Raw genomic sequence first — 16,729 nt, 5'->3', positions numbered from 1 at the left:
CCCACTGGGAACTCTAGGGGGTCTCATTTTTGGGGACCCGCTGTTCTTCCTCGAACAGGGCAAGGTGAGTTCTAAAAACTTCGATCGCCACGGCTTTGCAATGAGTCTCCTCTTCTGCCTTGTCTCCTCCACCCCCACCCCGCCTCCGTGACTCCAGTTCTTTCCCACCCTTTAATCTAAATAAACCAGAGTGTTTTTTGGCTGGAACTGTCCTCAATTGCAACATCCCCTCTCTGGGGTCCAGAGGCTCCCATGACACTGCATTTACTCACAGGCCAGATTGTCATCAGAGAGCCTTTTCCCAGCACATGGCTGGAATTAGGAGGCGCACACATGTGGAGAGACTGTCTTTCCAAGCCCATAAACAACTGATGATAAAACACAGAGGTATGAAATCTGAAACCAAGCCAGGGGGCTGGGGGAAAGTCCCAAGAGATGCGTGGTACATACATGCTCGCTGAAATGTAGTTTCCTGGCTCCAGTCTAGGCCGTTTAGACTGGGACTGATTTGCCATTGCTCACAGCCTGTGTAGCCATTTGCACCAGTACAAAGTGGGTATAATTTACCGGCATTCTGCTCGGGTAGTTTTGGGCCCACTTTGCACAGGTATGAATGAGAATCAGGCCCTGCGTGATTATCTAGTACATGCCAGTCTAGCTCTTCCCCTGTTGAAGTCAGCAGGACGTTGCAAGCCTTTCCTCTAACAACCCTCCTAACTGAAAACCCCACAGCTACGATAGTAACATCCAGCTCTTATGTAGCTATATTCGTCAGCAGATCTCAAAGCGCTTTACAAAGGAAGTCAGTAGCATTATCCCCATTTCACAGATGCAGCCAAGTCACCCAGCAGGTCAGTAGCGGTGGTGGGTCCCTTGACGCCCACAGCACCGTGCTATCTGCTAGGCTACCCTGTCTCCTCTACAAAAAGGGACTTCTCTCGGTGGGTTTTCCAGCGCTCCTTGATCTGCCCACAATGAACAGCTGATTAGGCTCAGAGACAGATTCATATTATATACAGGCTCCCCTTCCAAATTCCCTTCCGTTATTGCCCCATACATACGCGTGACTTTCACAGCGTGCCCTGATCAGACAGCAAAGCTAGCATAAAAGGGGTCACACTTGAGGGCCGAAATCGTCACACTTCAGTGCCTAATGGTTGTTAGATCTATATTTAGGCACCTAAATGAAAGCCGCCTGCTTTTCAGAGCCCACTGAAGTCCGTGGGAGCTGTGGGCTGAAAACCAGGTGCCTTTAATTTCAGAGCCCAGAGATGGATGTGGGTGCCTGACTTTAGATACCAAAAATGAACATTTTCAGTAAGAATCCTAGTTACCTATTTAGGGCCAAATCCATCCTTCAAGAGACTTCATGGCAGTCAGTGAAGTTACGCTACAGACGAACATGATCCATCCAATGTACAGCTCCATGCGCTAATATTGGACTGGAAGGATCTCCACTCTGGTCCTAGTAAATTTTACCCTTGAGTTAAACACCCAGCGGCGGATCCTCAGTCAATGTCAACTTATGTAGCTCCATTGGAGATAATGGCTCTGTATTGATTTACCACGGAGTTAGGCCAATTGACACCAGCTGAAGATCTAGCCCCAGAATGTCACAGGCATTATAAAGACTAGGAGGGCGGAGGAGTTAAGTGGCACATTGGATGCATAAACAAGCCTTTCACAGCTGGAGGCCTCATCTTAGTCATGGCTTGAGTCCCCTGGGAAATGACTTCAGTGGCCTTGGACATCTAGAAGAGGGCCAGCATTGGCGCAACATGAGGGTGGGGTAATCAGGAGGGAGGTAGAGCAGTGTGATGGGAGCTGGCATGGTCATTTCCAGCTCCACATGTCAGTGACATCAGTCCTTTAGTTTCCTGAATGCCCAATTCATTTCTTTTTAATAATTGATTTGACTGGTTTTTACTGGTTTATTGTACAGAGATTTCCCGTCTAAACAGGCCGGTGAATCCTACAGACAATCAATGCAAATGCAAAGGAAAAACCCTGGCAATTAGCCCAGGCATAAAACTATCTGGTGTTTAAAATCTCAGCCCTTTCTCTATACAAAGGAAAAAGAAGAAAGTCCAGAAGAGACATTACTGGTAACGAGCAGCATGAGACTGGAAGGATTTAACATTGGCAACGTGATGGGAAGCCAGCCCGTAGAGGGCCCGATTCCAGGCCCATTGCAGTCTGTGGAGAGCCTCCCATTGACTTCCATCACCTTTGGATCAGGCCCATATTCAAAGTGGCTCTAGCCTTGTTACTATCAGGGCCTCACTTTCATGAGCACCAGAATACACCAGATCAACCCAGATGGTCCTTTCCTTCAGGAACCAGCTGCCTCCCGTGCTCTCTCTCAAGGTGTCAGTGCATATCTCGCAGTAACTCAGGCCTGGCCCCCCACTCCTCCTGCCAAAACACAGCTCTCCCGCGCCCAGTGCCCACAGCTGGCTCTGTCAAAGGCCCAAGAGGAGGGACACAACACAAAAATAGAGGGGGAGGAGGCTTGAAATGACGCCGGGTTCCTCTCTGGACCATGTGTAACCCTGGTTGTGTGACTCAGCATTTCTGTTGTAAGCTCTTTAGAGTAACAAAAAATGGGGCTAGCTCGGAGGTTGCCTGGAGGCTCACTATGAGAGCTGGCGTGGATGCATCTGCTGATGTATTGTGTACGTGTGTGACTGCCCCATCTGTCCTTGCATGAGTGTGCAAGCTGTGTTGGCATGCCTGCTGTGTGTGTGTGTGTGTGTGTGTGTGTGTGTGTGTGTGTGTGTGTGTGTGTGTGTGTGTGTGTGTGTGAGAGAGAGAGAGAGAGAGAGAGGGTGTTTCAGTGAGTGGCCCGCTGTATATGTGCATGAGCATAGCCACATGTGCTCACACGCCTGTGTGGTTACGTGTCCATTCAAGGAAGCTTACTGCATCACCTGTTCGGAGTTTGGGATCAGGCCGTGCCCTGCCCATTGCCCCACTCTCCGTCAGGCCCATGGGAGAAGTAGGAAAGGAACGACCTGTTTTGGATAAATTCAGAATAAAAGAAAACATCTGTTGGGAGAGGAGCCAGTGTTCTAAATAATCCCCCTGTCCTGGAGGGTCGACATTCATCACCCACTCGGCTGCGCATGCTTCCTCCGTCTGCGCCTTCAAAATAAAGAACAGGTTCCAGGATCCGCAAGGCTATTCCTGAACGCAAGGGCATGAGGCACTGTCTGTGGGGAAAAGTGTTTGCCGTGTCAGGCAGGAGGAGGGGCTGGGGATCCACCTGGGGCCGGGGGCAAAGAATGGGAAAAAAGGCCTGGAAATGTTTGGAAAAGGAGCGGCACACACAGCAAACCTAGAGCAAAGCAGATGTGTGACACAGCTCTGCCACTGCTCATGACTGATGGATGACGTGCAGCCTCTTCCGCTCGTTCCAATCTCGGTCTTCTTCTGCGCAGTGACAGCCAAATCCTGAGGAGCGGGGCCAGTTTGGGTGGCAGTGCTGTGATTTGGGCTGACATCTACAGGGGGACTCGACTGAGGCCATGAAATCCTGCTTCACTGGTGACCTAAATTAGGATTTATAACCAGAGCTCCCAATTCCAAAGAGCAGTCACTGTCCAGCTCCCGTAGTTGGCTAGAACAAATCGGGCCCTGGGTATCCTGGGTGTCATTCAATTCCAATACACAACCGACGGAGACATCAGGCCCCTTCTGTCTTCCTCACTGGTTTTCAACACACCCTGGGCCATCTGCGTGTGCACAAGAGGGTTGTGGGGAGGGCCCACAAGGAACCTTCCCACCCACTGCTTGTGCCCCTGCCTGGGCCAGCCAGCCATGGGTGGGGAGTCCATGCTAGGCTTGTGACAGCAGAAGAACTAGCCTCTCCAAAGGACATGGGGAGAGGTAAGGTGGGGATGGGGCCAATAGCCCTGCTGCCCTCTGTACCCCAGCCAGCTGGGCTGAGGCAGCAGGAGGGAGATGGGCAAGGGGATGCATGCAACACTCTGTTAATGGCGGTAGGAGATCCTGCTCCTGATGGTTTATGGTAACTCGGTCAGAGTTCTGCCAGGGACTCCAGCTCTCTGTGCTGACCCTGTTTGTCCTCTTCCATTGCAGCCGATGGCTTAAAGCCACGGTCAGGCCCATACTAAAGATAGATGCAAAAATATCTGCTTCCACGTAATGGAAAGGAGGAACCGCTCAATAGCACTGAACAAAGTATGGGGCTGGGGCATGCTAACCCCAGCTCTGACACCGAGTCCTTCTGTGGCCTTGGTCAAGTCACTCCATCTCTCTCCCCCAGCTCTTTCGGTGGGGATAAGAACATTTGCCTGCCATCGTGCCTTCAGCTGAGCCTAAGGACTAGCCAGCCCAGCCTCCAGGAAGATTAATGAGCTCAGCTGGGTTACGGTGGTCTGCCTGATTGCCTGAGGGGAGCAGGCAGGCCTGCTTTTAAGCTCAGCAGCAGTTTATGCCTGCAACTGTGACTTCTGTTCTCAGCCTTGCTCCAGTCCTGCTTGGTTTCTGACTCTGACCGTCGGCACAGATCCTGGTCTCTGCCTGCTGCTCTGACCACTAGGCCTGGCCACCCACACCTGGTCCTGACAACTTCAGAAAATCTGTGCTGGTTAATTCCTGTTTGCAAAACAATAACTATGAAATGAACCAGAAAGTGCAAAACTGCTCCCCTGAGTAGGAGCCCAGCAGCCACCAGACCTCGGGCTTATTTAGGTAACTGGTCCTTGCAAACAACCCTACAAGGCTGGTGACTAAGATTGTCCACAGCACAAGGTACTGGGCTCCAGCTCCCTCACAGCCGGAGGCTAGGAGTAGCTCAAAGATCCCTTCCACGCCTCCATGGCTTTTTAGATGCAATGAGTCTGTTCCGTTTAGGTGTGTAGAGGTGTGATGGGAGAGAACAGGAGTCAGCTGTAATGGGGTGGGAGGGATCTGTTAGAAACAGTTTTGCAGGCCCATCCCACTGTGCTAAGGCCAGCACTGAACTCTCCCAAGCAGGAGACAAGCCAGAGAGATCCACAAAACTTCATGCCAGAGAAAGTGACCTGTTATCAGGGCTCGGAGCAGCCACCCTTTCATCTCCTTGCTGGTCTCTTCCCCTCCCCCTCCTTATCTCAGTGCAGTCTTCACTGCATCCACTCTATTGTCAACAAGGAGCTAGGAGATGCTGGGTATCAGCCTGAAGTGGTGAGTAAGGAGGGAACAAAGGTGGGATGCTGTCTCTGCTACTCTGACTGTGCCGTTGGTCGGCTTCAGAGAGGCAGACAGATGTTTTCTCACTGTCAAATAATTCTGCGGCTTGCAGGAAGCTGTGATCTATCCTCCTGCAGTAATTAGAGGGAAGTGCTGTACTAAGGAATACAAGAGGAAAAAACCCATGCTCCTGGTGCGTAGGAGGCTTTCCTTCAGCTGCTCGGATGCTGTCCTTTCAGCGTAGCTGCTGTGGCGAAGTCTAAGCCCGGGTGGGATCCGGAGAGCCACCCATGTACCGACTGGCTGCAATTATTTACTAATTATAAACAGAGAGGGCCTGGGGGATGGAGCAGGAGATGATGACAGAGAAGAGAGGGTGAAAGGAAAAAATATTCCCCTTCCCCTTCCGTTCCTCTCTGAGTTTTCAACAAACCCCCCCCCCCCCCATTGAATCGAACCAGGGAGCTCCTCAAAGCCCAAGGACACAGACATCTCTAAGTCCAAAAAGTGAAACCCACATAATGCAGTGAGCAGCTACCAGGGCATTTTCCCAGCACAGCAGAGGGAACCAAGGAAGATAAATCTGCCTCTAATTTGAAACCGCAGTACTAGCCAGTCACTGCCAGGCACGGAGATGAAACCGCTCCGATGAAGGCGTTTGATCTTCTATTCTCCACCATCTGCGAAGGACCCAGGCTTAATCGCTTAGTTATGGAGCTTCTTGTCCTTGTGCCCAGGATTAAGCTGCTCTCCAGATTTGAGGTCAGGGAGGAATCGCTTGGAAAGGGCTTCGGGGGCACTTTGCCTGTTTGTAGAAGTGTGTTCAGGGCAGCTTCTTGTGATTGCAGAGGGTGCAGCCAGCAAGGGGACCTAGGAGGAGGTGCAATCAGTGGAACACGACCCCTTCCCGCTCTCCTTCTCCTGTAGCATGGCTAAGTGGATAGGGCACCAGAACCAGGAGACTAGGCTGCTGTTCCTGGCTCTGCCAGTGATCTAGGGCAAGGTCACTTCCCCTCTCTGTGCCTCTATTTTCCCTCCCACTCTTTAGAATTTGCATCGCACTGGAACCTAGAAGCCTCAGTACCAGGCTGGGAGCCCACGGTGCTAGGCGCTGTACAAACACAGACCATTAGGACAGCTGCTGACCCGAAGTGTTCTGCCTCTTTTGTAAGCTCTCTGGGGACCGGGCTAAATGCTACAGGCAAGGGGTGGGAGCGGATGGTCTGTGGTTAAAGCATTCAGAGCGGGACTCAGGAGATCTGGGCACTGGCCTTGCTCTGCCACTTACCCCCTGTGCGACCACGAGCAAGTGGCTTCTGCCCACCCTCTCAAAAGCATAATGCAATATCAACGTGCATGCAGAAGTCAGATTTGTGCGCATGCACAGGTGTGACGGGAGAGCGGGTGCAAACACCCCTCACTGGTGCAGCTGTACTGGGGGGAGAGGGGTGCACACACAAGTCAGGCCCGTGCACAAGTGTGAGAATGTGGCCCCTCGATCTCTCTGTGCTCTGGTGCCACTATGTGGAAAAATAGGTGGGGATGCTGTGAGGCCTCATCCATTAGTATTTGGAGCACTCTGAGATCCCGTAATGGGAAGTGCCACAGACACACTAAGTGATACCGTCGGAGGCATCTGTGCCTTGGACCATCTGCTCCGAAACCCAGTGGGGCTGAGATTTCCTGCCGATTGGACTGGTGGGGGGAATTGTTCCGTTCAGCTCTAGTCACTGCCTTGGAGAAGATGGAAAAGCAAAATGGATGTAAGGGTGGCAGGGGACGGGCAGCCCCTAAGAGGAAGGTGGATGTTTGGGGGGGCAGCTGGAGGGGAGAGGAGAATGCCATGAGGAACTGCTGACTCGACCTTCTGGGACGCCCATGGGTCAGACTGGAGCATTGCAGTCACACAATGGAAGAGGAGGGTTTTGCTCACTGAGTAGCTGATGGGTCAAAAACTTCCCACAGCTTCACACGAGAGAGACGGGGGGCAGTTTCATCCCCTGCGTAACTCCGCTGACCACCCGGCTCGGAGCCAGAGCTCCCCAAGCCCCTGAACCAATTAGCTTGTCAGCAGCTCCATCCCCATCAATCCCTGACACCAGCACCGCTCCTGGGGAGCTGCGTGCTCCATAAGCCTTGCTGTCTTTCTGGGACCGGAAAGCCACAGATAGGAAAAGGGGAAGGAGAGCCAAGGCCTCCTCATTCCAGGCCTGGCGGTCTGACAGCCACAGCCGCATGCAAAGATTCCTGCGCTCTTGCAAAATGCCAAGCAGCAAACCTCCTGCCGGCTCAGCAGGAAGCTGAGGTCAGACCCCTGCGATACAGCTGCGCAGAGCTGCGGAGGGCCCCCCCCCTTACAATCACAACATTTTGAAGGGGCTTCTCACGGGCAAACAGGAGAGCGAGTGGGGACGGACAAAGAGCGGCAGAGAACGAGCCCGGGTGCATTTGCCAGGAGGGTTATGCAGCACAGGCAGGGATGGAGACCCGCTGCTTTCACAGGTCCACCTGACGGACACGGTCCACCCCGCTTGCTGGGGACACCCTCAGAAAGGCCTCGAAGGAGTCGAAGAGATTCTCTCAGCAATGTGTCCCCAGTCCTGCCAATGCCAAGCCCAGCCTGAAGGGCAGTAGGCGTGGCAGAGAGCAAGGGATGTCCACCCATGAGAAGTGATAGGGACTTCCACTAGGATCCCAGTGCGCTGGGGGCACTAGAGGCAGCTGGTGATGTCCCAACACACACTGATCTCCGCTCTAGGCTGCAGGAGGAGGGAGTGCTCAAAGCCAAGCTCTTGACCTTCTCTCCAGCAGCAGGGTAGAGCGGGGCGGGGAGCCCAACCACTAGAGCTTCCATCCTCTAGAAATGTAGTGTCATGGCTCCAGCAGAGGCGATGGAGACCTAATCACTGGCGCTGCCACTCTCCATGGATGCCGGGGACTGGGGAGCCTGTCCTTTATAACCTGGAAAGGTTTCCTCTTCTTTTGGTGCCTCCGTACAGGGGCAAGGGAGCTGGGACCCTGGCGTTCCATTCTTCTCATCCCATCACTCTAATGCCCTAGGGCCTCACTCAGGGGCTGGCCCTGCCCTGAACAGCGGGTAATCGCTTTGGGAGGACACTAATCTGAGCTGGATTTCCATGCTTTCCTAGGACAGTCTCTAGCTGCAGCCAGCTCCCCAAAGCTACCTTCCCTTCTCGGCCCTCCAGACACAGCTTTGAGAACGATCAATATGCGTTCCTAGTCCTGGAGGAATTCTCCTTCCTAAATAAAGCCACATCCATGTTCTCTTGAAAAGCTCCCAGGCTGGAGGAGAAAAGCTTGGCAGCTGTGTGCAAAGGGGGGTGGGGGAGCTCTGAAAGGTGGTCGAAGCTCCCAATCCCTTAAACAAGGGGGGCTTCTATTCTGCAACCAGTTTCCAGGCAAATAAATTGAAACTGAAGTGACTTCCAATTCGCAAGGGGAGAATGCGCCTTCAGAAAAAGCGGCTTGCGATGGTGTATTTTCTCCTGGCCCCAGTTCAGAGAAACCCACAAGCAAACATATTTTTTGTATAAATAAGACAGTGTGTCTCGCCAGTTAAAGCAATTCAAACATGAATGTAGCAATTTAATTGGTGCCAATTACTGTGTCTCGGTAACATTAAGATTTCAGTCACAGCCCCTTACAGTGCTGGGCAGGCCAAGAATATGAAGGCAGAGAACCCAGCGCGCAGGGCAGGGCTGCAGGAGACAGGCCTGCAGAATCCATCAGCTGGCTTAGGTCGCCTGCCAGGTCTCTGGCTACCGAGTGCCACTAGTAAGGGATAAACCCCCTTCTGGGCAGGGCAAAAAGTCCATCTGCTCCATGAGGTGTTGGAACTATGGGAAGCTTATTCCCTTCCTGCCCAGTGCCCACCCAGAGACAAAATGTTCCAGCTTGCTCGCATCTTGCCCGGAGTTCTTTGGTAAGAGGGACAGGAACTAAGGATTCTCCTCTTCAGATGTGGGCACAAGATGCCTTGGGAACTGGGTTTTTGATCCAGGCCTGTCTCTGCTCCCAATATACAGGTCCAATGGGCCAGTGCACTTACACATCTGCACACCCTCCAAACAGGGCTTCGTTCCTGTTCCCACCCCCACCCCCAATTTCAGATTTTCTCCAGGGGCACACTATTGGGTACTCTAGTGCTGGGGAGAGGTGGGCACAGCCAGAGATGTAGGAGAGCTGGCGTGATGGGTGTAGGCAGGTGTGATGCTCGGAGGCGGGCGTATGCCATGGCTATTGGGTACACTACAGGCATAGGAGAGCAAACACCACAAAGGGATATACGTCATTTACATCGCCTCTCACTGAATTTTAGTTGCCTGGGGGCATCATTTCTTATAGGGACTTGCCGGGGTTTGTTTTCTGCACCGGCCCTTTCAGTGACAATCTGCTGACTCCTTATGTAACCATCCTCATTCTTACTGATCTCGGACATGGATCTAGCCCTCTGGGAAGGAGGGCAGCGCCCAGCCAGCAGGGAGCACGCTGCACGGGGGGGGCTTGGCCTGCCCAGCTCAGTTTCAATATATTGCTCGGGTCCAGAAAGACACTGCAGCTCCAGACCCAGGCAGGCCCCGCTGGGGAGGGTTGGAAGCTGAGGGGGCCAGAGGGGTGTTTGGTTCAGGGAGCCTAATTAGGCATTTGGGGGATGGGGAATGGGGAATAACAACCCAAACCAGCCTCATTATGTCCTGTTTGCCCAGCAGAGCAGAAGGAGCTTTCTGGAGTGGTTCCAGCGCTTGGGGAAACAATACCCGGTTTATACAATCCCCTCAAAGATCCTCTTTGGGATTTCAGCCCCTTTGTTTAAACAAAACAAACAAACTCCCAGAGGCCTTCATTGACAGGACGTTGACAAAGCCAGAACAATCCCAGCCTTCAGGCAGCCTCGGGGCCAGAGCTGGGCTCCATTGAAGTCAATAAATGGGGCCAGGATTTGGTCCAGTCCCCAGCTCACAGCAGCAGACTCCCACCCACCCCCGTGGAGGGTTAGCTCAGGGCAGAGTGGAGCTCACAGCAGCAGACTCCCACCCACCCCCGTGGAGGGTTAGCTCAGGGCAGAGTGGAGCCTGCAATGCTCAGGTACAGTAGGTAAGAGCCAAACTTCACCCTGCTTCATGGGCCTGAGACAGTCACCACCTCACAAGCCCCCCTCCCCCCAGCCTTACTTGTGTGAGTGAGGCCCACACACCTGAATAAGGGCTGTAGGATCGGGCTCAAAGAAAATGCTCCCCGTTCCTGCTGTTGGGCTGATAACCAGCAGGTCCTCATCTCAGCGCGGTCATAGGCCTGGCTGTCCTGCCCAGCACTAATTCCCTTGGCTAATTGCAGGTTGCGACTGACACTGCATCCCGGGCCCCCATAGCCCTCGGAAAGTCCCAGCCTGCATTAATAACCCTCTGATGTGAGGCTAGAGATTAAATGTGGCCACCTTCCCATCAGCCCCACCCAAGGGCTTGTTATTCATTCGGGAAGCCCTGCCTCCTTCACAGTCTCACTTTCAGAACATCACAGCCGCCTTTCCGGGCCCTGGCCCTGGCCCTCTCTCCCTGACTCCCATTGAAATGGGAGGAGGGGGGGGGGGAATGGAGCTGGTGTTTCACAGCTTTCCTGAAGCAGGGCCTAACATTTGCCATTACCCCCCTTCAATCCTTGATCTTTCGCAAAGCTCCCACTCAGACGAGCGGCACTCCGCTGCAGAGCCAGGCTAGACTAGACTGAATGTTGTGGCCGTTGACCAAAGACCACCCTTAAAAGCATAACTCAGCCGTCTCTGTAGAACCAGAGTGACACCCCTGCTTTCGAGCACCAGAGTACCGGCCATGTGGGTACCTGCTTCCTCCCACAGTGCCCCACCAATGTGACTTTCTTTGATGGTAATTCAATCTCTGGGGCCCATTCAGACTCCGGCCTCTCAGCTCAGACTACCAGCAAGCACATCGCTGGGGTGGTGCTTTTTGTGACCTGAGCGCATATCTCCAGTAAGAACTGGAGAAAGACCCCAACTCATGCCCCAGAGAGCACTAAACAGCCATCCTGCTAATAATAATAATAAATAATAATATATGGAGATATCCTATCTCCTAGAACTGGAAGGGAGCCCAAAAGGTCATCGAGTCCAGCCCCCTGCCTTCACTAGCAGGACCAAGTACTCATTTTGCCCCAGATCCCTAAGTAGCCCCCTGAAGGATTGAACTCACAACCCTGGGTTTAGCAGGCCAATGTTCAAACCACTGAAACAAATGCCCAGGAGGTGAAAGGTCCCTGTCCATCTCCTGAGCCCTCTTGTCCTGCTGCAGAGACATTTCTCAGCCTTGTGTTTCCCTTTCTAGGACCAAGTCCTGGAGAGATGCTGCTAACCTTTGCAATTGCTGCCATCCCGGATCAGTGTGGGCTGCACACAAGGGACCAAGCCGTGAGCCCCAGAGGCGCGCGCTGCCCTTGGGACAAGCCAGCCAGATTCGTAGCCGTGCCAGTAGATGGACGCGCCCTGGGGAAGGCTGACCTTGCTATGTCACCAGCAGTGCCCAGCATGACCCAAGGCCCCCAGGATCTGAATCGGTCTGTCCCGCTAATCCAACCTACCTAGACATTTCTCCCAGGGCCCAGTCCCAGCCCTGCCCTACAACAGCAAAGGGCTCTTAGGGGGCAGGAGCCAGAAGGAAGCACACAAGACTGTACAGGGCTGACGGGGGGTTGCAAGGACCGAGCAGCAAGGCAGGAGCCCCCTGGCTTCCCCAGCTCTCTCGGGTCTAACTGCGCATCCCCGCAGCCCTCATTGCTGCTCCCGCCCGGGGCCCCACCAGCGGGCTCTGCCGGGGCCCCAGCTCACTTCCCCGGCCGTCCGGGCGGGATGCTGCGCGCCGCCCTGCAGCCCCCTCGCCTGCCGGCCCTTCCCCGGCAGCTGGGCGCTTGGCAGCACATCCTAGGACCCGGGGCGAGGGCCAGGTGCGAATCCAGTTGTCTGGACTGGCGGCTTCCAGGCTGGGCAGCGGGGTCCCTTCTTCCCCTTTCCCCGAAAGCGGCTCCTGGCCGCGGGGCTGAGCGTGACCCCTGCCCCGCTGCCCGCCCCTCCCCAGCGGGGCTCGCCCGACGGGATTTCCAGCCACCAGAGCGCAGCGCAGCGCAGCTCTCCCGGGCGCGCAGCTTACCGTGCGCGGGGCTCGCTCCCCAGCCTCCAGCCGCGAGCGATTCCTCTCCCTCCTCCTCTTCTCCCGATCGCCCTGCCCTGGCCGCCGCCTGCCCTAGCGGCTCCGTTCCTCCCAGCTCCCGGCCGCTCCCCTGGACGGGCCCTGGCCCTGCCTCTAGCGCATCTCAGCGGACCCTAGAGCATCGCCGCGGGCCGTGCGCCTGGGGGCCCTTCCGTGCCGCGCTGCGGAGAAACAACCCGGCAGCCGGTGGGGGAAAAATACAACTGGAAAAAGCACAGAACTTGCGGGGAGAGGCTTTGGTCCAATAGGCAAAAGGCTGGAGCCGTCTTTAAAACTTCTTCCCGTCCTTCCCCCGCCCCCTGCCAGCTGGAGCCTTTTCCAAAACTTTCGATTCAAAACAAACAAAAAGGAACCGAGCTCCAAGGGGGAGTTTCACTCAGAGCTGGGGGGGGAGGGCTTGGACCTGAGCTCTGCACAGCTCCCAGCTCAAAGCAAAACAAAAGCAGAGACAAGCACCCTGCCCTGCCTTTCCTCCTTGGACTTGAGGAAACAAGAATGGACTCAGCTCTCTCTCTCTCTCTCTGTCTGCTTTCAATTCTGGCCTTTCTCCCGGTCGTTTTTTCAAACCTCCCCCGCCCCTTTCCATTTTCCCCCCTTTCTCAGGATATGAGGGGATGTTTAGAAAATCCACTGCCCACGCCAGCCGCTGACTCATGGTTGTATTAAAGAAGGCCTGTATTAAAGGGACTGCATGTGCCCTCCAAGGACTGCCACAGCGTCCCCAGCCCTGACAGAACCACTGTCGTGAGGGCCCGGACTCAGCCGCTGTCCCGGAGTCGTTTCTCTAGTGATTGCCTACGCGCACGCATTAGCTGTACGGCTTTAACCAGGCTGGTGTAGAGAAAGTGCTAGATCCAGGGCTTCATTTGTGCCAGGGCTTGCCAGAGCAGAGCAGAGCCCTGGCACCTCTGGGCTTGGCAGTTCAGAGCCCCGGCACCTCCGGGCTTGGCAGTTCAGAGCTCCTGCACCTCCAGGCTTGGCAGTTCAGAGCCCCGGCACCTCCAGGCTTGGCAGTTCAGAGCCCCGGCACCTCCGGGCCTGGCAGTTCAGAGCCCCGGCGCCTCCGGGCCTGGCAGTTCAGAGCCCCGGCACCTCCGGGCCTGGCAGTTCAGAGCCCCGGCACCTCCGGGCCTGGCAGTTCAGAGCCCTGGCACCTCTGGGCCTGGCAGTTCATAGCCCCGGCACCTCTAGGCCTGGCAGTTCAGAGCCCCGGCGCCTCTGGGCTTGCCGCATCAGCTCCAGCACCTCTTCCATTACAAATTAAGCACTGGCAACAACCCTCTAGTGTGGACACAATTATAGCTCTATGAAAGGGGCTTATAATGGGATTGCTGAGTCATGCCTTGTCTACATGTAAAAGGGTTTGCTGGTATCGTGGATATGGAGCTGATAGAGCCAAAAAAGCTCTAGTTTATACCAGTTTCCCCAGTGGAACAGCCTTTACTGGCAAATGGACATTTTTTACTGGGGTAACTTCATCTACACTGCAGCTTCTGCGGGCACAGCTCGGTTGGCCGGGGGTGTGATTTTTTTACACTCCTGTCTGACACACGTCTGTCTGCTGGTAAAACTTGCTTGTGTAACTGAGACCTGAGGCACCTTTATACTGGTGTAACTGCATCAACGCTAGGGGTTGTGTTGGTACCACTTTCAGAGGCTCGTCTTCTGTAGAATGGCCCGGTCTTCACTCCACTCCAAGTGGAGACGCACCTTATTCTGGCCCAAGAGATCTTTTGCCTGTATCACCTGTAACAGCTCCCCAAACAAAATAAGCTATACCAGCATAAGGGCTTTTTTGCTGGTATAACTGGGCCCATTTTAGGGCTTATACCGGTACAGCTGTGTTGGTAAAAAAATCCTATCCCCAACAGACAGAGCTCTGCTTCTAGAAATGTTGAGTTTAGACCAGGCCAAAGTAATAAAATCACCCCCCTAGTTAACATAATTGCACCAGTACAAAAACAGTTGTAGTCCAGGCCTAAGAGCTGCCGTGTTTACACGAGGGAGTCATCATTTACTAGTTCGTTAGGGGGATGTGTTTACAATAGAGCTGGCTAATGATTCGTGAGCCGTAACCGTTTAGACCCTTGCTATTTATCTCCGGTTTATCTCCCCGGTTTCTTGTCTTCCCATTGATGAAAATCCAAGTACAGACTGTTTATTCAGAGAGCTCATCTGGCTGCTGAGGGGAGGGAAGTTCAAACCCCAGGCCGTTACCATACAATGTGCCTGCCTGTTGGATAGTATCTTGCACACAAGCGCTACTCCAATGTGATGAGCAGATAACGCCATTACAATAGCACCCAGAGGTACAGGCCAGGGAGGAAAGATGTGAGCAGCTGAGATCTGAAAAGAGAGAGAGGGAAGTGAGGAACAGGGCGAAAGGGAGGTTGTCCCGGAGGGCAGGAGATGCAGAGAAGGTTCTTGCACCTGCCTGTGCAGAGACCTGCTGACAAGGTCAGGGTGGGCTGGGCTGGGCTAGTGGAAGAATGTGGCATAGCTCAGGGCGAGTGAAAGCACGTAGCTCCCCTGTGCCATTTTTGCTGGAAATCCATTTCTAAGAGAGGTGTCAGAGTAGCCGCCGTGTTAGTCTGTATCCGCAAAAAGAACAGGAGGACTTGTGGCACCTTGGAGACTAACACATTTATTTGAGCATCAGCTTTCGTGGGCTACTGCCCACTTCTTCGGATGCATAGAATGGAACATATAGTGAGAGAGAGATATACACATACAGAGAGCATGAACACGTGGGAGTTGTCTTACCAACTCTGAGAGGCCAATTAAGTACGAGAAAAAACCTTTTGAAGTGATAATCAAGCTAGCCCAGTACAGACAGGTTGATAAGAAGTGTGAGAATACTTCCATGGGGAGATAGATTCAATGTTTGTAATGGCTCAGCCATTCCCAGTCTCTATTCAAGCCTCAGCTGATTGTATCTAGTTTGCATATCAATTCCAGCTCAGCAGTTTCTCTTGGAGTTTCTAAGAGAGTTTGATTTACCCTAGCGGCTGGTTCCCTCTGAGGCCCTGCGTTGAGGCACCAGCTCCTGTGGGCATAGTTCTTCAGAGGGAAGTCATAAATCTTTAGGGGTGATCTCCTCGCTTGATGGTTGGGCTGTATGTGCATGTAGTGAGCGGAGACGGGGTTGGGATGGATGAACCCAGTGACCTTAAGGTGCAGGTACTGCTGTTCCCCACCCTATCAACCCCCCCGCCAGTGGTGGCACCCTGCCCACCCTGCCTCTCTTGCCCATTGGTGCCACCAGGTAACACTGTGATGCGAACGTCTATGAGGTCCCTGCCAAGCTGACCTGGCAGCTTTCTAGTTGAGCAGGCTCAAAAAGCAGCCGGCTGGGGGCAATGCTGGGGGGTTCTGCTTGTGTTTGCTTCTATTTGCCAAGCCCTAGAACAGACGCTGTGTAGGGAAACCCTCCTGGTTTCCAGGATCAGAATTTCTGAGCTCCATGGAGATTTAGGCCTCAGCCTGCCACAGGCCAGCCCTGTGCTACCAGTGAGTTGGAAAGGGGCGTGGGGTAGATTTTAGTCACAAACCATTTGCCAGGAGAGCTGTGTACTCCTGGGGTGCTGGGCCCCCAGCTGGCTGACATGTTCCCAAAGAATCCCCTAGCTCCCACTCCCATCCAGAATGAACTCAGGGCGAGAATCTTCAATGCACTTCCCTGTGTTATGCAGGGAAAGCTGGCACCGGCCTACCTAGGGGAGGGAGACCGAACTGGGCTCAAGGCCATTGGCCTATTACCCTGGGACTTTGGGAAAAGGCTTAAAATCACATAGACAAAGTCACGCTCAGGAGGCCCCGATGCATGCTGGGAACGTTGTTATGAGAACTGGACTTTGTTGATGTGTCCCAAGTGTGTGTCCAAGGTTGCTTTGTTCAGAAGCAAAGATTGTTTGGTCTAAAGAGGCTCCTGGAACAGGCTTGTTCTAAGGAAGCGAAAACCAGAGTAACCTGGGTCCGTGGAGGGGAAGGGGAGCTTGTCTTTGCTTTTGGGTGGGTTGGATTTGCTTGCTCTGTGTCCAGTCCTTTCTCATTGCCTTCCTCTATTTCCTGCTCCAGTCTACAAACCTAAGGGGCCTCTGGCCACACTGCTCCAGGGGTTTAGAAACTTTGATCTTAGGCCTTGCCTTCCCTGGGCACTCCGGGTGCGGGTGCTGCTGTGGGGCATGCAGGCACAGCCGCTGGCAGCTGTGATTTGCAGCAGGGCAGCTTAATGCTGCTGGAAACCACCGCAAGCGGCACCGTGCAAATGGTGGTTCACAGTAGCTTTGCTTGTCTAC

General features: G+C 53.9%; 1 protein-coding gene across 1 annotated transcript in view; it reads right to left on the bottom strand.

Moving 5' to 3' along the window:
* Positions 1–12,869, bottom strand: part of PDGFRB (platelet derived growth factor receptor beta) — a 54,510-nt gene extending 41,641 nt beyond the window's left edge. The window contains exon 1 of the mRNA XM_054038318.1: positions 12,372–12,869. The gene's annotated coding sequence lies outside the window, so the exon portion shown is untranslated. The remainder of the gene's footprint in view (positions 1–12,371) is intronic.
* Positions 12,870–16,729: the final 3,860 nt, after the last annotated feature.

This window comes from Malaclemys terrapin, chromosome 8 (assembly GCF_027887155.1).
Source record: "Malaclemys terrapin pileata isolate rMalTer1 chromosome 8, rMalTer1.hap1, whole genome shotgun sequence".
NCBI classification, from domain to species: Eukaryota; Metazoa; Chordata; order Testudines; family Emydidae; genus Malaclemys; species Malaclemys terrapin.
This window is presented reverse-complemented; position numbering and strand designations above follow the sequence as displayed.